Here is a 22,283-nt window from a genome sequence, read left to right as displayed (position 1 = left end):
AGCTTGGCTCCCACACAGCACTTATTTTGATGTTTGCAAGTCTTAAGTGCCCTTTTGCACTCATTAAGCTCTCAGCAGAAAATCACTGTAAGTATAAAATGAGTTAGAGTGCCAAAGGGTTTGGCAAGGAAAGAAAGTATAGTGTGAATGCAAGGAAAACAGGAGGACACGTGTCAGCCCTTTCTTCAGAGGGCAGAGGGAGTGTTAAGAAATGAGCCAGGGGTCGCTACAATAATGCTAATGCAAAACGGCCTTGCCAACTGGTAGGCTCTTGTGGGGGGGCACAAGGGGGAGAAACACTGTTTGTGGGGGGTGAAACGCTGTTGTCTTAATTTACGAGGGTCACTTATGCTGGTGCTCGTGCCTTTATTTTTCACAAGCCAGGGCCACAATGGAGCAATGGACTGCTGCACACACATGCACAAAATGGGGAAGGGTGAAAAAGGGGAGGGTCTTCTGCAGAAAAGCACCGCGGCTATGCAGACATTTTTGAAAGGCAGGGGAAAAACAGCACAGAATATAACAAGGAAAATGACACCCTTTGGAAAACTTGATGCTATGGCCCTCCGAGAAGCTTTGCACAGAACACTGGCTCTGCATAAAGTGAGCTTTAGTATGGACTCCTTTTGGCCTGGAGGATCTCCTGAGGATAAATATCTTCAGTTTCTTTTGCCCCAAAGTCAGATTTTTTCTCTATCGGCATAACGCCCTTCAGCCCTCGTGAAAGGCTGGACATGCTGACGGATGGGCTGCACACACTGACCCTCAATTAGGAACATTAATGTTGATTTTCTCCTGCTACTACTCACCAGCAGCTTCACAATAATTCTACACAATGCAACTGCCCCAGCAGACACATCCAGGCTCCCCTTTGGCCCCCCAAACTCTCCCCCTCCTTTGTTTTCCTCTTTACAAATGTGTTCATTTTATAAATGAAAATGGAAAATAGACCAGAAATATTGAATACGTTAGTAATGCCTCTCCCTCTGCCTTAACCTCAGTTTCTTGCCTGGTTGCGTTCTCTCACAATACAAGCTTATTCTGCTCTTCACTGTCCTCTAAAAGCTCTCCCTATAGCCAACTGAGTCCTCCAATACAACCTCATGTCTCTTCTGTCCTTCGCCTCTGAACTCAGTGAATGTGTTGTGTACACTCATTCAGTCCCCTCCAGTCCAGCTTTCAGCCTCTCCACTTTACTGAAACTCTTCTTGCTAAAGTCTTGAATGGCATCTTCCTGCTTGACTCTGAGACTCTGCTCTAGCCTCATTTTCTTTTATCTTGTGCTTTAGCTTTTGACAGTTATCACATCTTTGTCCTCCAAATCCGGTCCTCCTTTGGCCTATCCTCTTTTAGCCCTTTGACATGTCTGGTTGTTCCTTCAGTGTATATTTGGTGGGTTCTTTACCCCACCCACTTTCCTTGGAGTTCCCGCAAGGCTCCATCTTTGGCCACCTTCTTTTTTCCTCTCTCACATACTCTTTTCTTCGGTGATCTTATCTGTTCACCAAACTCTGCTACCATCTGACTAGTAAATCTATTTATCCATTCCTGACATGTAATCATCCATTCAGTCCTACATCTCACACTTCCTCTTGGATGTCCCACCAACAGTTTCACCTCAGCATGGATAAAACTGAGCTCCTGAATTTATCTCTGAGGCCTTGTCCACATCCCTTCTATTTGGCTATTGACCCCACCACTGTTGTCCCTGACACTTAAGCCCAAATATTATCTTTGACTCCTCCCTCTCCTACAAATCTAGACTGTGTCCAAATTCAGTTCTTTCTTCCACCATAATGCTGCTAATATCTCATTATTTTTTCTTTCCCTACTCCCATCTCTAGCCTCCAAGACATCCACATGCCATCAGCCAATCTCTTTTCAGCCATACACAATGCAGTTGTTAAGATCATTTTCCTGGCCTAAGATTGAGACCCTGTCTCACCCCTTTGAAGTTCTTCACTGGCTCCTTCTTTTCTATCACATTAAACTCAACCTCAAGACCCATCAAACTTCACCCTTCACTACTTATCTGCTCTTGTCTCTGATTGCACCATTCCCTCCTTTACTCCAGTGACAACACTCCTGAATGCCAATTTGTCCATTTCTCCTGCCAACTAATGTTGTCTAGGTTGCTGAAAGTCAGTGATAGCTGATATTCAGTTACAAATTAAAAAAACCCTCACAATTCAGTATAATCAACTTGTACGATTTCTAATCCATTTCATTTTATTGCTGTTAGTCTTGTCCTCCTTCCCCATCTATTTTTTGTTGCAGTCACTTTCTGTGTCTTGTTGAAATTAAATTACATGCACTTCAGGGCAGGTGTAGTGTCTTTCTTTGTGTTTGTGTAGTGCCTCACATGACAGGAAGACCAAGTAAGACAGATGATCCTTCTGGGTGATTCTATACCAAGAAGAAAGGAAAGAATGTTTTGCAAGGGACACGTGGACACCGGGATGGTTAAAGACTGGATACATTTCTGAAGTTGGCGGATAAGGATCCACTGGTGATGATGCATATCAGCACTAATGATATTGTATATTAAGATATCTCATAGATAAGGCCCTACTTGAATCGCTGGATGACTGTCAAATAATTGTGGCTGAGTTGCAGACAAGACATGGAAAATCGTGGAAAAGTAATAATGGGCTTTTATTAATTGCAGTAATTTGGAAAAGGCAAAGAAGACCTATTTGTTTAAGAAAAATTTGCTGAAACAATATAACATATTATGTTATGCCTGCTAATTTTTTGATAACCAGACATTTTTTGAAACTATATTACAGTCATTAATGCATGGGGCTGACAGGGGGAGCCCCGGCCACCAGCTGCTGGGAGCTGACAGCAGGAGCCCAGCTGACAGCCAGGGCTCCTGTTTCAACCCTGGGCTGATGGTAGCCAGAGCTCTCACTATCAGCCCTAAGTGGCTGACAAAATTGTGGTGGAAGCCTAATATTACGAGCTCTGCAATTTCCACAATATCACAAATTAAGAAGTGCCTTACTCATAGATTATTAATTACTTCAGGGAGTTTGCAAAGGTGCAGAAGGAAAAGAATGTCTAAGTGAGCTTCTCAGAGATCTTTCTGTCCCACAAGTGAAGGAAGATGGAAGATTCTGGAAGTGAACTGCTGGCTAGGTAAGTGATGTAAAGTAGAGGGATTTTGGTTTCGTGGCACATTGTTCCACCTTCTATGCGGAGAGGGAGCTGTATAGTTTGAATGGCTTCCACCTCAGAGGAAGGAGAACTAATCTTTTCAGGGGCAGGCAGGCTGAACTACTCATGAGGGTATTAAACAAATAACGTGAAATGTAAAAAGAGGGAGCAAATGATCACTCATTTAGCACAAAATCATGATGTTGAGAACAAAATTAATCAAGAAACTAAAAGATGGTAAAAGAAGTAATTCATTAATTGCCTATACACCAGTGTTAGGAGTCAGAGTAACAAACAAAAGGAAATGAAATTGCTCACTTATGACCATAAATTCAATCTGGTTGATATTACTGAAACCAGGTGGCATGAATCATTTGACTGGAATGTTAAAATCAATGGTTATAACTTATTTAGGAAGTATTGAGTGGGCAAAAGGCACGGGAGAGTGGCATTTTATGTAAAAAATGACATTATATGTTTCTGACTCACTGACAATTTGGAAGCAAATGATATTGAATGCTCATGGATCAATGTCTTAATAGAGAAAGCACAAGATGGGATATTATTTGGTGTCTGCTACACACCACCAAATCACATTAGGGAACAGAATGACTGGCTCCTTAAGCACCTATCTATAATGTGTAAGGGAAAAAACAGCATGATCATAGGGCACTTTAGTCTGAGTGATGTATGCTGGAGATCTCATGCTGCCAGTACTAAAACACCTTTGGAATTTCTAACCATAACAGATGAAAATTTCCTAACTCAAAAAGTGTTGCAGCCAAAACTCTATATTAGACCACATCTTGACAGAAAAAGAGGAATTCATTACAGAACTAAAAATAAGTGGTAGCTTAGGTACAAGTTGTGACCCAGGGTGCCTAGGGTAGCCCTCACTGGAAATGCAAAGGTAGGCTGCAAAAGGGAGAGCAGACACCCACCAGTCTTAGGAGTAACACTGAAGTTAAACTCCCCAACCAGTCATAAACTGTGCTTCTAATCCCTACACTGGTTATCAAGAAGCAAAAACAGAAAAATCACAGAGCCCCCTTATTGTATTCCAGTTCTCTGGCTCCCACTCAGCACCTAAGTCCAGTACAGTGAGAATTTATTTTAAAACTCTGCTCACATATACAAAATGTTCTTCTGACCCCAAAAGGTCAGCCATCTCACCAGGTCAATATGAGTTTGGATCTTACCCAAAATACCAAGCTGCCAGCCAATCCTAAAACGAAAGGTTTATTATAAGGAAAAAAGAAAAAACAAGAAGAGAATTGTTAATTGTAAAGCAGTCATATACATACAAAGACTTCAAAGTCCATATACCAGGTTCTTAACAGTATTGGTAAGTTTGCTGGCTTGAAAGTCCCTCTGAAATACATCCACAATTTGGATGGGTCATTCAATCCATTGTTCAGAGCTTCAGTTTGTAGCAAAGTTCCTCCAGAAGTAAGAAGCAGGATGGAAGACAAGATGGAGACGATGCAGCTGCCCTTTATAGTCCCTTCGCCATGTGTCTTGTACTTCCTTTGTCTCAAACATAAACTTCCCAGCACATGACTTTGAAAGGCCTTAGAGTTCTCTCCCTAGGCATGCTGACTCATAAGGTGTAGTCCTTGGCTCCTTTCACTGTGTTCATTGTACAGCTGATGTCCCTTGATGGGCCATCAAGTAGGCCTAGTGCTAATGACATTCTCTCTGGGGGTGTCACCCAGAAACACAGCACAGGTTGGGAAATACAGATATACCCTATTATATCCATAACTCATAATACAAAGGTGATACAAACATAAAAACAAGATTATGATACTTTGCAAATCATAACATTTTCACTAACACCTTACAAGGCATATCTGGTCAGATTCCTTGCAATTTTACAATAATGGTATCAATGATAACATAAAGTGTCCAACATATTCCATACAGTGTCACACAAGTGATCATGTTGACTTGATCACATTTGTTATGGGCACAGAATAAAGTCCAAACCAATAGTGTATATACTTGGTGTTTTAAAAGGGTCAATTTTATAAAGCTGAAAACAGTTATGAGCCAAATCTGTTAGAAGAAAGCAATTAATAAGAAAAATTTAAATGATAATTGGAAATTGTTTAAGAACATCCTATTTTTGACCAAAAAGCCACAGCCTTGAGAAAGAAGATTGCATCAGCTAAAAAAACAACCTGACTTAAAGAAGGGTAATCTAATTAATGCCAATAAACATGGGTTTATAAAACTGGATCCTGTCAAACTAAGTTGATATCTTTTTTGGATAAGTTTATAAGTTTGGTTGATAAAGCTAATAGTGTTGACTTAATATATTTGGACTTCTGTAAAATATTTGACTTGGTACTGCATGACATTTTGATTTAAAAAAAAATAGAATGATACAAAATGAACTTGGCACACATTACATGGATTAAAAACCAGCTACCTGATAGGTCTCAAAATGTAATTGTAAAACCATAATTGAGCAGGTGTGTTTGTAGTGTGGTCCCTGCTGTTCTTGGTCCCAAGCTATTTAACATTTTTATTAATGACTTTGAAGAAAACATAAAATCATCATTAATAAAGTTTAAATGACATTAAAATTGGAAGAGTGACAAATAATGAAGAGGACAAGACACTGATACAGAGCAACCTGAATTGATTGGTAAACTGAGCACAAGCATACAGTATGTGTTTAAATACAGCCAAAGATAAAGCCATACATCTAGGAACAAAGACTGCAGGCCACACTTATAGGATGGGGGACTACCCTGGTAAGCAGTGACACTGAAAAAGACAGAGATTATGGTGGCTAATAAGCTGAATATGAGCTCTCAGTGAAAGACTGTGGCCAAAAGGGCTAATCTAAGATTTGGATGTATAAACAGAGGACTCTCCAGTATGAGCAGGGAGGTTATTTTATATCCGTTTTTGGCACTGGTCCAATCATTTTTGGAATCCTGTTGTCTACAATTCATGAAGGATGTTTGTAAATTGGAGGGGGTTCAGAGAAGAGCCACAAGGATAATGAAAGGATTAAAAAAACATGCTTTAAGATCATCTGATGAGAAAAACTAGATAAAACTAGGGGGTATTTGATGGGGCATCTGCCCAACACTGGCCAATGAGGGGTTAATAGATCCCTAGGGAGGCTGTGCAGGAGGCAGCCGATTAGAGAGGGGCTGCAAGGAGCAGCCAATCAGGGCTGGGTTGGCCTATATCAGAAGAGTTGCAGAGCAGCCTCTGTCACTCCTTGGAGCTCAAGGAGGGAGCAGGACTGGTTGCCTTGCAAGCGGAAGGCAGCAAGCACCCTGGCTAGAGCAGTGCTGCAGGCAGTAACCCAGGGAGCTAAAGGAAGCTCCTGGGGGGCTTTGGGGCTTTGCAGGCTGAGGCCCTGAGGCAAGGTCAAAGAGGGTAGTGGGTCTGTGGGGAAGCGCCACAGGGAAATCTACTGAGGAGTTGGAGAGGGTACCGCAAGCAGCGGTCTTCTACAGGGTCCGTGGTCTGGGACCCAGAGTAGTGGGCATGTCCAGGTTCCCTCCATCTCCACGCACCACTGAGAAAGTGGGTGGATTGAGGGACTGTAATATTGGCCCCTGAAAAGGGGGAGCACAGAATGCAGCACAGCCAGAGGGCTGTGTCTGCCGCAGTCCTTGGAGTGACATGGGTCCTGGTGCAGAAGTGACAGTGTCAAGACATCACCAGAAGTAGGTGCACTGGTGAGCAGAGCTAATCCCCAAGACAGCCAGCAGAAGGTGCTGCAGTGGTGAGTCACACCCCGTCAGAGGGTATTTATTATTTTTGTTATTATTACAGTGTTAAAGGAGTTCAGTCTATTTAACTTAACAAAGAGAAGGTTAAGGGGTGACTCCATCATAGTTTAAGTACAAACATGGGGATCAAATATTTGATAAGGGGCTCTTCTGCCCATCAGAGAAAGGTATAACAAGATCAAATGCAGGAAGTTGATGCTAGACAAATTCAGACTGGAAATAATGTGCAAATTTTTAACTGTGAGGATAACTTGAACAATTTATCAAAGGTTATATGTCTTCTCCATCACTGGCAATTTTAAAATCAAGAATGGATGTTTTTCTAAAAGATCTGCTCAGTTCAAATTGGAATTCATTCAGGTAAATTTTATGCCCAGTGTTCTACAGGAGGTCAGACTAGATGATCACAGTGGTCCCTCCTAGTACAATAATCTATTAATCAAATCTATGAACCGTGCTCCTGATCCTGGTTGCAATCCTTTAGTGTTACTTATGAGTGGTGCATATAAGAGGATGGGGAGACTAAGCTTCCTTCCCCCCCATCCCGCAAAAGGTCATCCAAGCAGAGGGGAAATGCTGCAGATGTAGTGTGGGTCATCCCTCCAGAGGTGTGCTGGCCTGCCACTGCTGTTGGAGTGCTGGAAGGGAAGTTCCATAGAAGTGGGGGAGGCCACCAGCACCCTGACTGTGGCCCCTTCCATGCTGTGCCATGTCCATGCTCTACCTTTTCCTTGAGGCCTGGCCCTCACTTCCCCTCTTCCCACAAGGCCTCCCCACACCTGCCTGTGCTCCACCCTGCCCTACTCAACCTTTTCCCCTGAGACCCCACCTTCATTCCGCCTCTCCCCGGAGGCCCCACCGCTTGCCTGGGGCAGGAAAAAGTGATGGGGCTGTGGCCCTGTGATGCCAACCCCTGTTCCAGGAAGAGGGTGGAGAGGAGCAAGCAGCAGGTGGGGAGCCCTTAGGGGAGAGGGGAGAGCAGAGTGACAGGGGGTCCTCAGAAGAAGAGGCAGAGAGGAGCATATGGCGGGAGGGCGGGACCTCAGCAGGGGCCCTCGAGAGGAGTGGGTGGGAGGGGCCTTCTGGGAAAGGGGCCCTCGAGGGGAGTGGGTGGGAGGGGCCTGCATGGGGAGCAGGAGAGGCCAGTGACCCCCCTCCACACCTCTAGGGAGCTTCCAGCGCTCGCATGTGAGCCTCATGGGCCATCTATGGCATTACTGCAATACTAATAAGAATAATAAAGAATGCCTTTCAGATTCATTGCTTAGGAAACTTATTATAGATTATCAACTTCTCATACATGATATAAATGACTTTTTGCTGTTAAGTGAATTTATTTTTCCTACTCAGGTGCATAAACTGCTCTCTCATTTCACATGCCATTGCACAAGTAGTACTGCACTCATTATTCATTGACTCAGGCCCTAGATGCCAATTAGATTAATGTTGTTCTCACTACGCCACAAATTTCAGGTTTTGAATGACTGGAAAGGAGGAAAGTGCCTCTGATTTCCAAAGTTTTGTTGTAGGGGATAAGTCTTTCCTGAAGGATACAGTAATTATGAACAATTTAGACTGGAAGATCGTATGGGCCTTAAACACATGCTTGCAGGACTGTGGTAGGTAGCAGCAGCTGTCATTACCTTCTGTTCCACCATCCACAACCTTCTTTAGGCACAGACCATGGGAAGTCCTGTCTCAAAGGGTCTGACAGGCAGCAGCCTCATGGCTCCTGGTTGGCTCCTCACTCTATATAAACCAAGGGGCATTCCAGGAAGTGTCAAAGCAATAGTGTGGATTTCCTATAGCTGCTATGACCATTCCTGCTCTTGATTTGGATTTTGCCTCCTGAGCTGGAGCCTGAAACCTGACCTGGAGTCTCACCCTTGGGGTTAACCTAGCCAGTAACCTAACTATGAGCTCCTCTATGACTCCCAGTCTCTGGTTTGACCCGCTCTGACCCTTGGTCCTGACTGCCCTTGTTGGGATCCTGGCATATATAAATGCAGGATTGTGGGCATTAGAGACTGAAAAGACCTCTATGGGGTTGTTTTCTCCATGCCCCTGTAACAATATAGGACTGTTCCCCAGATTCTTAAGGGCTCAGTCTAGATTATGGATCACTTTCCTCAATGTGGAAGGCAGAATTATCCGTTGGATTCTCTTCTTTTCTTCACCCTTTCCCCATGGTTAATATTACATTTAAAGTTGTATATACAACTAATGTTAGAAGTACAGAGTTCATAGAAGACTAGGTTTGGAAGAGACCTCAGGAAGTCATCTAGTCCAACCCCCTGCTCAAACCAGGACCAATCCCAAACCAAATCATCCCAGCCAGGGCTTTGTCAAGCCAGTCCTTAAAAACCTCTAAGGATGGGGATTCCACCACCTCCCTAGGTAACCCATTCCAGTTCTTCACCACCCTCCTAGTGAAATAGTTTTGCCTAACATCCAACCTAGACCTCCCCCCCTGCAACTTGAGACCATTTCTCCTTGTTCTGTCATCTGCCACCAATGAAAACAGCCTAGCTCCATCCTCTTTGGAACCCCCTTTCAGGTAGTTGAAGACTGCTATCAAATCCCCCCTCACTCTTCTCTTCTGCAGACTAAATAACCCCAGTTCCCTCAATAAGCATCTCCTCATAAATCATGTGCCCCAGCCCCCTGATCATTTTCATTGCCCAGTCCAGTTCATTGCTGGACTCTCTCCAATTTGTCCCATCCTTTCTGTAGTGGGGGGCCCAAAACTGGACACAATACTCTAGATGTGGCCTCACCAGTGCCTAATGGAGGGGAAAAATCACTTCCCTTGATCTACGGGCAATGCTCCTACTAATGCAGCCCAATATGCCGTTAGCCTTCTTGCAACAAGGGCACACTGCTGACTCATATCCAGCTTCTCATCCACTGTAATCCCCAGGTTCTTTTCCGCAGAACTGCTGATTAGCCAGTTGGTCCCCAGCCTGTAGCAGTGCATGGGATTCTTCCATCCTAAGTGCAGGACTCTGCACTTGTCCTTGTTGAACCTAGTCAGATTTCTTTTGGCCCAATCCTCCAATTTATCTAGGTCCCTCAGGACCCTATCCCTACCTTGCAGTGTATCTACCTCTCCTCCCAGTTTAGTGTCATCCGTGAATTTGCTGAGGATGCAATCCATCCCATCATCCAGACCATTACTGAAGATGTTGAACAAAACCAGCCCCAGGGCCGACCTCTGGTGCACTCCGCTTGACATTGGCTGCCAACTAGACATCGATCTGTTGATCACTACCCGTTGAGCCCGATGATCTAGCCAGCATTCTATCCACTTTAGTCCATTCATCCAATCCATACTTTAACTTGCTGGCAAGAATACTGTGGAAGACCATATCAAAAGCTTTGCTAAAGTCAAGATATAGTATGTCCACCGCTTTCCCCATATCCACAGAGCCAGTTATCTCATCATAGAAGTTGTAAGAAGTTGTAGAGTTCTTGTAGGTGTTTGTCTCTGAGGGGTTGGAGCAAATGTGGTTGTATCATAGAGCTTGGCTGTAGACAATGGATCATGTGGTGTGGTCTGGATGAAAGCTAGAGGCATGTAGCTAAGTATAGTGGTCAGTAGGTTTCCGGTATAGGGTGGTGTTTATGTGACCATCGCTTATTATCACCGTAGTGTCCAGGAAGTCGATCTCTTGTGTGGACTGGTCCAGGCTGAGGTTGATGGTGGGATGGAAATTGTTGAAATCCTGGTGGAATTCCTCAAGGGCTTCTTTTCCATGGGTCCAGATGATGAAGATGTCATCAATGTAGCGCAAGCGTTCTTACAACTACAACACCCACCTGCTGAAGTGAAGAAACAGATTGACAGAGCCAGAAGAGTACCCAGAAGTTACCTACTACAGGACAGGCCCAACAAAGAAAATAACAGAATGCCACTAGCCATCACCTTCAGCCCCCAACTAAAACCTCTCCAACGCATCATCAAGGATCTACAACCTATCCTGAAGGACGACCCATCACTCTCACAGATCTTGGGAGACAGGCCAGTCCTTGCTTACAGACAGCCCCCCAACCTGAAGCAAATACTCGCCAGCAACCAGACAACAAAAACACTAACCTAAGAACCTATCCTTGCAACAAAGCCCGTTGCCAACTGTGCCCACATATCTATTTGGGGGACACCATCACAGGGCCTAATCACATCAGCTACACTATCAGAGACTCGTTCACCTGTGCATCTACCAATGTGATATATGTCATTATGTGCCAGCAATGTATGTACATGTACATTGGTCAAACTGGACAGTCTCTTCGTAAAAGAATAAATGGACACAAATCAGATGTCAAGAATTATAACATTCAAAAACCAGTCAGAGAACACTTCAATCTCTCTGGTCACTCAATTACAGACCTACAAGTCTCAATATTACAACAAAAAAACTTCAAAAACAGACTCCAACAAGAGACTGCTGAATTGGAATTAATTTGCAAACTGGATACAACTAACTTAGGCTTGAATAAAGACTGGGAGTGGATGTGTCATTACACAAAGTAAAATTATTTCCCCTTGTTTGTTTTCCCTCCTACTGTCCTTGTAAACTGCTGGAAATGGCCCACCTTGATTATCACTACAAAAGGTTCCCCCGCCCCCACTCTTCTGCTGGTAATAGCTCACCTTTCCTGATCAATATTGTTACAGTCTGTATGGTAATACCTATTGTTTCATGTTCTCTATGTATATAAATCTCTGCACTGTATTTTCCACTGAATGCATCTGATGAAGTGAGCTGTAGCTCACGAAAGCTTATGCTCTAATAAATTTGTTAGTCTCTAAGGTGCCACAAGTACTCCTTTTCTTTTTACATTGTTTCCAGCAATCCTATTATATAATAGAATCCCCCTAAAGTACAAGCAGGCTGATTGCCATGACAAGTTTATGGACAGTAAATCCTGCAATCGCTATTTAGCAATAATGCCAATTAAGCATCCAGGCTCATTTAACATGAACTGACATTGCTGTTAGGCTAGAAATCTCCCTATGTCTCAAAGCCACTCTCATTTATTTTGCCATTGTTTAGCGGGATCTGCTAGCACCTATAGTTATTCTAGGTACACTTTAATTTCTCCTAGCAGTCATTAGTACCTGACAGCCTGGCAGAGGAGGCAGCAGCCTGACAGCTCTCTGTCAAAACTAAGCATTGCCTAATGGACCCAATATTGGAGGCAATTTTTTGGAGAAGCCTGACATAATTTTCAATTTGCTGTCTACTGAATCAATTGCAACTTAGTAATCAGACAACAGCAGTAGAATGCATTGCAGAGTGCATAAATGGGGTGGTGGTTTTGTGCTGTGAATCTGAATCCGAGAAAAGTAACAATTTTTTTTCCTTAAAGCTATGGAAACACAGAAGAGCTTCTGGACTTGAAGAGGTAGAAGCCAGTTTAAGTTTAATTTACACCTGCTGATGCTCTTGAAATGCTTAGCCTCTGATGAAACTGGCAGGGAACGAGAGTGAGGCAAGGTTGCAGCAATACTATTGTGACATTGAAAGGCATGATTTGAGATTATGCACTTATATAAGCACCAAAAGATGATAAAGAACTGTGGGGTCTGTAGCTATGGAACTGAAAGGATAAGTCGTACTGAGTTCTTGTTACTGCACTTAAGAGATAAGAGAAGCTCCGACTACAGAGGCTGTTGAGGCAGCTTCCATTTTAAGTTTGCATTCAGATGAAGAAAATTACACAACAAGTCAGTGTCCTCTCTGTAATGGAGGCTGCATGTTTGGTCTTTTTGTTTACCTTACTCTTAATCATATCATCTAGATGGAGAAACACACATACTTTTATATGGGAAAAGTAGTATAAGGGCCCTACTGTCAATCAAACCCTAACCCTGCCCCTTGACCCCCTAAGCTCCATCCCTTGACCCCTGCCCCCTTCACCGGAAGTCCTGCCCCATGGGGGGTATTACTTCCAGAGTCAAGGCTGCCACATAACCGGAAGCAAGATGTGTCATTTGACCCCTTTAACAACTCCTCCCACTTCCCCCTACCAATCAGGAGGGGTTTCACCCCTCTAGGACTGCCCTGAGAGGAGATTTGACCAATCAGGGCGAGTTCTGGGGCAGGTTGTCCTCTCTGGAAGTGGGTTGTGTGACCCCTGTAACAACTCCTCCCCCCACCCTCTACCAATCAGGATGGGTTTTGCCCCTGTAGAACCAGCTGCAAGAGGAGATGACCCATCCGGAAATGATTTGTATGACCCCTCTAACAACTCCTCCCACCAACCTCTACCAATCAGGCCACCCCGAGAGAAGATTTGACCAAAATAGGGCAGGTTCTGGGATGGGGTGAACCACCCAGAAGAGAGGTGTATGACCCCTCTGCCAATCAGAGCGCAGCACCATCATCCCATAAGTCCCAGCGTCGGGCAGAAGAGGCCATCTTTTACCAAGAACGCGTGCTTTAGAAATCGTGGAAACAGGGACTCCTTCACCACCCCCGTGAGAACTTTGGACTTTGTTTTAGCCCCAAACACCTTTGGATTGTGTGGAGAAAGCGCTACATCAGTGAGAGTTCCGAGGAGGACCCTTTGGCCCAACCGTTAGTGGAAAGGGCGGAAACCAACCCCAAAACCCAGCTGCTTGTGAAGCACCCCAGTAAGCATGATGGCCTCTTGTTGTCCACCCCACTACAGGGAGAAGGTGATCATGGCTTGGGGGAGTTACTGGCGGACAAGGTGAACATAAAAGATGTGGCTCAGGTAAATAAATGTTTAAGAAGTGACGGTCGGGGGTGGGGTGTGTGTAATGGGGTTAGGAACCAAGGATTGTGTAAATCAAAAACCAAGCAGTGGGGTGCTTACGCTGTTTCTTTTCTGAAAAAAAAAAAATCTCGACAGCTTGATGATGCCTTTCTAGAGGCCTTTGAGAACTTACAGATTAGTAGCCCCGTGGGAATAAATGGATCATGCATCAGCTGTTTTTGCTCATGTCTGAGACACAGATCTCAAGCGGAAAAGGTACAAAATAGAAGAATCATAGAATCATAGAATCATAGAATATCAGGGTTGGAAGGGACCCCAGAAGGTCATCTAGTCCAACCCCCTGCTCAAAGCAGGACCAAGTCCCAGTTAAATCATCCTAGCCAGGGCTTTGTCAAGCCTGACCTTAAAAACCTCTAAGGAAGGAGATTCTACCACCTCCCTAGGTAACGCATTCCAGTGTTTCACCACCCTCTTAGTGAAAAAGTTTTTCCTAATATCCAATCTAAACCTCCCCCATTGCAACTTGAGACCATTACTCCTCGTTCTGTCATCTGCTACCATTGAGAACAGTCTAGAGCCATCCTCTTTGAAACCCCCTTTCAGGTAGTTGAAAGCAGCTATCAAATCCCCCCTCATTCTTCTCTTCTGCAGACTAAACAATCCCAGCTCCCTCAGCCTCTCCTCATAAGTCATGTGCTCTAGACCCCTAATCATTTTTGTTGCCCTTCGCTGTACTCTTTCCAATTTATCCACATCCTTCTTGTAGTGTGGGGCCCAAAACTGGACACAGTACTCCAGATGAGGCCTCACCAGTGTCGAATAGAGGGGAACGATCACGTCCCTCGATCTGCTCGCTATGCCCCTACTTATACATCCCAAAATGCCATTGGCCTTCTTGGCAACAAGGGCACACTGCTGACTCATATCCAGCTTCTCGTCCACTGTCACCCCTAGGTCCTTTTCCGCAGAACTGCTGCCGAGCCATTCGGTCCCTAGTCTGTAGCGGTGCATTGGATTCTTCCATCCTAAGTGCAGGACCCTGCACTTATCCTTATTGAACCTCATTAGATTTCTTTTGGCCCAATCTTCCAATTTGTCTAGGTCCTTCTGTATCCTATCCCTCCCCTCCAGCGTATCTACCACTCCTCCCAGTTTAGTATCATCCGCAAATTTGCTGAGAGTGCAATCCACACCATCCTCCAGATCATTTATGAAGATATTGAACAAAACGGGCCCCAGGACCGACCCCTGGGGCACTCCACTTGACACCGGCTGCCAACTAGACATGGAGCCATTGATCACTACCCGTTGAGCCCGACAATCTAGCCAGCTTTCTACCCACCTTATAGTGCATTCATCCAGCCCATACTTCCTTAACTTGCTGACAAGAATGCTGTGGGAGACCGTGTCAAAAGCTTTGCTAAAGTCAAGAAACACTACATCCACTGCTTTCCCTTCATCCACAGAACCAGTAATCTCATCATAAAAGGCGATTAGATTAGTCAGGCATGACCTTCCCTTGGTGAATCCATGCTGACTGTTCCTGATCACTTTCCTCTCCTCTAAGTGCTTCAGGATTGATTCTTTGAGGACCTGCTCCATGATTTTTCCAGGGACTGAGGTGAGGCTGACCGGCCTGTAGTTCCCAGGATCCTCCTTCTTCCCTTTTTTAAAGATGGGCACTACATTAGCCTTTTTCCAGTCATCCGGGACTTCCCCCGTTCGCCACGAGTTTTCAAAGATAATGGCCAAGGGCTCTGCAATCACAGCCGCCAATTCCCTCAGCACTCTCGGATGCAATTCGTCCGGCCCCATGGACTTGTGCACGTCCAGCTTTTCTAAATAGTCCCTAACCACCTCTATCTCTACAGAGGGCTGGCCATCTCTTCCCCATTTTGTGATGCCCAGCACAGCAGTCTGGGAGCTGACCTTGTTAGTGAAAACAGAGGCAAAAAAAGCATTGAGTACATTAGCTTTTTCCACATCCTCTGTCACTAGCTTGCCTCCCTCATTCAGTAAGGGGCCCACACTTTCCTTGGCTTTCTTCTTGTTGCCAACATACCTGAAGAAACCCTTCTTGTTACTCTTGACATCTCTTGCTAGCTGCAGCTCCAGGTGCGATTTGGCCCTCCTGATATCTTTCCTACATGCCCGAGCAATATTTTTATACTCTTCCCTGGTCATATGTCCAACCTTCCACTTCTTGTAAGCTTCTTTTTTATGTTTAAGATCCGCTAAGATTTCACCATTAAGCCAAGCTGGTCGTCTGCCATATTTACTATTCTTTCGACTCATCGGGATGGTTTGTCCCTGTAACCTCAACAGGGATTCCTTGAAATACAGCCAGCTCTCCTGGACTCCCTTCCCTTTCATGTTAGTTCCCCAGGGGATCCTGGCCATCTGTTCCCTGAGGGAGTCAAAGTCTGCTTTCCTGAAGTCCAGGGTCCGTATCCTGCTGCTTACCTTTCTTCCCTGCGTCAGGATCCTGAACTCAACCAACTCATGGTCACTGCCTCCCAGATTCCCATCCACTTTTGCTTCCCCCACTAATTCTACCCGGTTTGTGAGCAGCAGGTCAAGAAAAGCGCTCCCCCTAGTTGGCTCCCCTAGCACTTGCACCAGGAAATTGTCCCCTACGCTTTCCAAAAACTTCCTGGATGAACCAGCACAGACTCCCTCATGGTAGGAGTCATGGCGTCCATTTTTATAGGCAGTTGTAAAAGGTTGTGTTAAACCAGGAGATTAATAAAACTTATTTAAATGTGTAAATATGAATGTCGTCCGTCACCCATATTTGTGTTAGTAAAAGATGGTGCCAGTAACAGTCATGTCTCCAGAGACTGCTCTGTTAAAGAAAATATATTACACCCCCCGGGGAAGTTGGGAGCTTTGGTAGACATTCTATCCAAATATACCTGGGCCTTAGGCCTAAGAGACAAGACGAGTGGTGAGGTATCCAAGGCCTTTAAAGCTATTTTTAGCGAAGGTCCTGTGCCTCAAAAATTACAAACCGATCGGGAGAAAGAATTTTTAAACAAACCCTTAAGCAGATTGTTAAAGCGGCATGGCGTTCACCATTTTGTTACTAATAATGAAGTCAAAGCAGGGGTTGTGGAGAGATTTAACAGAACTTTAAAAACTAAGATGTGGAGATATTTACAGCCCATAACACCTTTCACTACATCGATGTGTTACCTGACTTTATAAAGAGTTACAATTAGAGCTTTCACAGAACTATACGTACCAGACCCGCTGATGTTAACCCTTCAAATTCTCTGAAGGTATGGAAAACAGTTTAGGGAGATGGTTTTAAAATAAAAACCGCTTGTTGACCCTTTTAGAAAAGGTGACTATGTGAGACTATCTAAAACCAAAGGAGCTTTTGAAAAAGGTTATGAACAGACATTTACCGATGAGATATTCATAGTGGATAAAGCTTTAACCGGGATCAGAGACCTGTATACCGATTAAAAGATTAAGAGGGTGAGACAGTTACAGGATCTTTTTACTCTCAAGAATTACAAAAAGTAAACCCCAAACAAGACAGGATTTACAGGATTGAAAAAAGTTCTAGCGGAGAAAGAAAAAGGGAGAAAAGCAACCACTGGTGAAATGGTTAGGGTGTCCTGATAAGTTTAACAGCTGGGTGAAAGCTTCTCAACTCTGTGACATTTAGACACAAACAACAAAAAGTTATTCCTCCTACAAAGACAGCGAAAATGAGCGACGGTGGGTTTTACAGGTTTCATAGATTCATAGATACTAAGGTCAGAAGGGACCATTCTGATCATCTAGTCCGACCTCCAGCACAGCGCAGGCCACAGAATCTCACCCACCCACTCCTACAAAAAACCTCACCTATGTCTGAGCTATTGAAGTTCTTAAATCATGGTTTAAAGACTTCAAGGAGCAGAGAAGCCTCCCTCAAGTCAACCATGCCCCATGCTACAGAGGAAGGCGAAAAACCTCCAGGGCCTCTCCAATCTGCCCTGGAGGAAAATTCCTTCCCGACCCCAAATATGGCGATCAGCTAAACCCTGAGCATATGGGCAAGATTCATCAGCCAGATACCCAGGAAAGAATTTTCTATAGTAACTCAGATCCCATCCATCTAATATCCCATCTCAGGGATTTGGCCTATTTACCCTGAATATTTAAAGATCAATTACTTACCAAAATCCCATTATCCCATCATACCATCTCCTCCATAAACTTATCGAGTAGAATCTTAAATCCAGATAGATCTTTTGCCCCCACTGCTTCCCTTGGAAGGCTATTCCAAAACTTCACTCCTCTGATGGTTAGAAACCTTCGTCTAATTTCAAGTCTAAACTTCCTGGTGGCCAGTTTATACCCATTTGTTCTTGTGTCCACATTGGTACTGAGCTTAAATAATTCCTCTCCTTCTCCTGTATTTATCCCTCTGATATATTTATAGAGAGCAATCATATCTCCCCTCAACCTTCTTTTAGTTAGGCTAAACAAGCCCAGCTCCTTAAGTCTCCTTTCATAAGACAAGTTTTCCATTCCTCGGATCATCCTAGTAGCCCTTCTCTGTACCTGCTCCAGTTTGAATTCATCCTTTTTAAACATGGGAGACCAGAACTGCACACAGTATTCTAGGTGAGGTCTCACCAGTGTCTTGTATAATGGTACTAAAACCTCCTTATCCCTACTGGAAATGCCTCTCCTGATGCATCCCAAAACCGCATTAGCTTTTTTCACAGCCGTATCACATTGGTTGATCATAGGATGACTATGAGCTGCCAATACTCCAAGGTCCTTCTCCTCTTCCGTTACTTCTAATTGATGCGTCCCCAACTTATAACTAAAATTCTTGTTATTAATCCCTAAATGCATAACCTTACACTTCTCACTATTAAATTTCATCCTATTATATTACTCCAGTTTACAAGGTCATCCAGATCCTCCTGTATAATATCCCAATCCTTCTCTGAATTGGTAATACCTCCCAGCTTTGTATCATCTGCAAACTTTATTAGCACACTCCCACTTTTTGTGCCAAGGTCAGTAATAAAAAGATTAAATAAGATTGGTCCCAAAACCAATCCCTGAGGAACTCCACTGGTAACCTCCCTCCAACCTGACAGTTCGCCTTTCAGTAGGACTCATTGCAGTCTCCCCTTTAACCAATTCCTTATCCACCTTTTGATGTTCATATTGATCCCCATCTTCTCCAATTTAACTAATAATTCCCCATGTGGCATGGTATCAAATGCCTTACTGAAATCTAGGTAAATTAGATCCACTGCATTTCCTTTATCTAAAAAATCTGTTACTTTTTCAAAAAAGGAGATTAGGTTGGTTTGGCACGATCTACCTTTTGTAAAACCATGTTGTATTTTGTCCCATTTACTTCAATGTCCTTAATTAATTTCTCCTTCAAAATTTTTTCCAGGACCTTGCATACTACAGATGTCAAAGTAACTGGCCTGTAGTTAACCGGATCACTTTTTTTTCCTTTCTTAAAAATAGGAACTATATTAACAATTCTCCAATCATTAGGTACTACTCCTGAGTTTACAGATTCATTAAAAATTCTTGCTAATGGGCTTGCAATTTCAGGTGCCAATTCCTTTAATATTCTTGAATGAAGATTATCTGGGCCCCCCGATTTAGTCCCATTAAGCTGTTTCAGTTTCGCTTCTACCTCAGCTATGGTAATATCTACCGCCATATCCTCATTCCCATTTGTCATGCTATCATTATCCCTACGATCCTCTTTAGCCTTATTAAAGACTGAGGCAAAGTATTTGTTTACATATTGAGCCATGCCTAGATTATCTTTCACCTCCACTCCATCCTCAGTGTTTAGCGGCCCCACTTCTTTCTTAGTTTTCTTCTTATTTATATGGCTATAGAACCTTTTACTATTGGTTTTAATTCCCTTTGCAAGGTCCGACTCAACTCGACTTTTAGTCTGTCTCACTTTATCCCTACATGTTCTGACCTCAATTAGGTAGCTTTCCTTGCTGATCCCTCCCATCTTCCACTCCCTGTATGCTTTCTGCTTCTTCTTAATCACCTCTCTAAGATGCTTGCTCATCCAGCTTGGTCTACAACTCCTTCCTATGAATTTTTTCCCCTTTCTTGGGATACAGGCTTCCGATAGCTTCTGCAGCTTTGATTTAAAGTAATCCCAGGCCTCCTCTACCTTTAGATCCATAAGTTCTTCAGTCCAATCCACTTCCCTAACTAATTTCCTTAATTTTTGAAAGTCAGCCCTTTTGAAAACAAAAACTCTAGTTGCAGATTTATTTTTGTTAATCCTTCCATTCAGTTTGAACTGAATTAGCTCATGATCACTTGAGCCAAGATTGTCCCCTACAACCATTTCTTCTATGAGGTCCTCGCTACTCACCAAAATTAAATCTAAAATGGCATCCCCTCTAGTCGGTTCAGCAACTACTTGATGAAGGAATCCATCAGCTATCGCATCTAGGAAAATCTGAGCCCTATTATTATTACTAGCACTGGTCCTCCAGTCTATATCTGGGAAGTTAAAGTCTCTCATGATCATGCAGTTTCCATTAGTATTTACTTTATTAAAAACATTAAAAAGGGCTCTATCCATAACCAAATTAGGTCCCGGAGGTCTATAGCACACCCCAAGCACTATCGTAGGAGAGGCTTTACTAGTTATCTTCCCCAATGTAATTTTTGCCCAGACGGACTCTGTCTTATCCATTGCATCGCTTCTTATTTCTTTACATTCTACCTCATCATTGATATACAATGCTACTCCACCACCTTTACCTTTGTTTTTGTCTTTCCTAAACAGCACATACCCTTCAATACCTGTAGTCCAGTCATGACTACTATTCCACCATGTTTCTGTTATCCCTTTAATACCTGGTTTCACTTCCTGCACCAGTAGCTCTAGTTCCTCCATTTTGTTACCTAGGCTCCTCCCATTGGTGTACAAACATCTTAATTTTTGCTGTTTGGCCTCGCTCACATTTTGTACCCTATTAGGCACAGTCATTCTACAGCCATTATAACCTATTAGACTAGTATCCACACCGCCCAAGAGTAGCAGCCGTGTTTAGTCTGTATTTGCAAAAAGAAAAGGAGTACTTGTGGCACCTTAGAGACTAACAAATTTATTAGAGTAGCTTTCGTGAGCTACAGCTCACTTCATCGGATGCATTACATCTGATGAAGTGGGTTTTACATTACTTTGCCCAGCAACGCCAGCTCTGCAGTTTTTTCCCCAAAACACCTGCTCGAACTTTACAAGATGGCTAATTAAGCCCTTGGATCTCCCGCGTGCCTGGGCGTTGGGGTTAGTGGAAATAAAGTTCCAGCAGTGTGGGTATTGTATCAAAAAAGACACCCCTTTTGAAATCACCTTTGGAGATATGGCGTGGAGTTTCATCCTACAACGAGGTTATTACTCGTCCATACACGAATTACTGGATCATATGAACAGTACCGTGGTTCGTTACCCCGGACCGCCTGAGAGGGTCATGAACTACGACCCTGTGGGTAGAAAAATTAGACTTAAATCCACCACTTTTACTTATATATTTTCTACCAGTGGGGAACTAGCTAACATTCTGGGCTTGGGCCCCAAACGCAGCGTCCAAAAATTCCCTTTCTCAGCATACATTACAGGGGGTTTTAATTCCTCGTACTGTACACGGATATTGTAGAACACCAGTTTGTGGGGGACTTTTGTTCCCCTGTTACATTGTATCCCCGTCCAAGGAAGAAACAACCAGTTTGTCACCATCACCTATGATAAACCTCATTACATCCCTATCAGTAAACACCACATCGACTCCATTACCATTGAAATAAAGACAGATCAGAACAGAAGCATCTCATTTTGCTTTAGCAAGGTGATCATCAAGCTACACCTGCGTCCCCGGAGAGAGCAAGTTTTCTAAAAAACAAAACACTATTATGGTGATCCTAAAAAATTATGGCGACCCCAACATCTACAGAATATTACAAAGCCCAGGCGGGATATGCCCTTCCTGCATATCATGGGGCCCCCGTGATGTATGGGGCGGGCGTGGGTGGAATTTCTGTAGCCTCTTTCAAAAAGCCGTATCGCTTTTGAGGAGGGGGCTAGAGATTATTAAACCACATGCAAAAACTGCCGCTCAAAACATAGCTAAAGACATGGTAGGTCATGTCTCCTATACTGTTCCGGAGAAGGTGGGTAATACAGCTTCACAGGAAGGATCGGGGCTGATGTACATTAAAAGAAGGAAGAAGAGAAAGAGAAATGCGTCATACCCACAACACACAGATCCCCCCGTAACCCTTTAAAAGAAGGGCTTTGACCTGCAGGGTTGGCCAGAAGTGAAAGTCCAAGAGGAAGCTGGGGTGAAAGAGGAGACGCTTTCCACCTGATAAAAGATATATTTTAATCAACATGGCTTTTATTCACTGCGGGTGTGAAGAGTGCACCAAATCCGAACTAGACTTGCTCCAAATAGCCCCTACGCAGACGAGCATTGAGAAAAGCATCTACAATGAGGTGCCACCTCTGTCGGCTGTTATGGAGTCTGCTCCCATTGACTTTTTTATAGCAGGGAATGGCGTAGATTATATGGATTTAAAACACACTGTTGTACCTGTGTT

General features: G+C 43.7%; 1 long non-coding RNA gene across 1 annotated transcript in view; it reads left to right on the top strand.

Annotated features, from left to right (window-relative positions):
- Positions 1 to 22,283, top strand: part of LOC122459333 — a 49,720-nt gene that overhangs the window by 12,479 nt on the left and 14,958 nt on the right. Inside the window, exon 2 of the long non-coding RNA XR_006279948.1 lies at positions 3,031 to 3,141. This is a non-coding gene — a long non-coding RNA (uncharacterized LOC122459333). The remainder of the gene's footprint in view (positions 1 to 3,030; positions 3,142 to 22,283) is intronic.

The sequence above is a fragment of the Dermochelys coriacea genome, chromosome 3 (assembly GCF_009764565.3).
Source record: "Dermochelys coriacea isolate rDerCor1 chromosome 3, rDerCor1.pri.v4, whole genome shotgun sequence".
Lineage (NCBI taxonomy): Eukaryota > Metazoa > Chordata > Testudines > Dermochelyidae > Dermochelys > Dermochelys coriacea.
The sequence above is the reverse complement of the archived record's forward strand: the minus strand, read 5'-3'. Positions and strand labels throughout refer to the sequence as shown.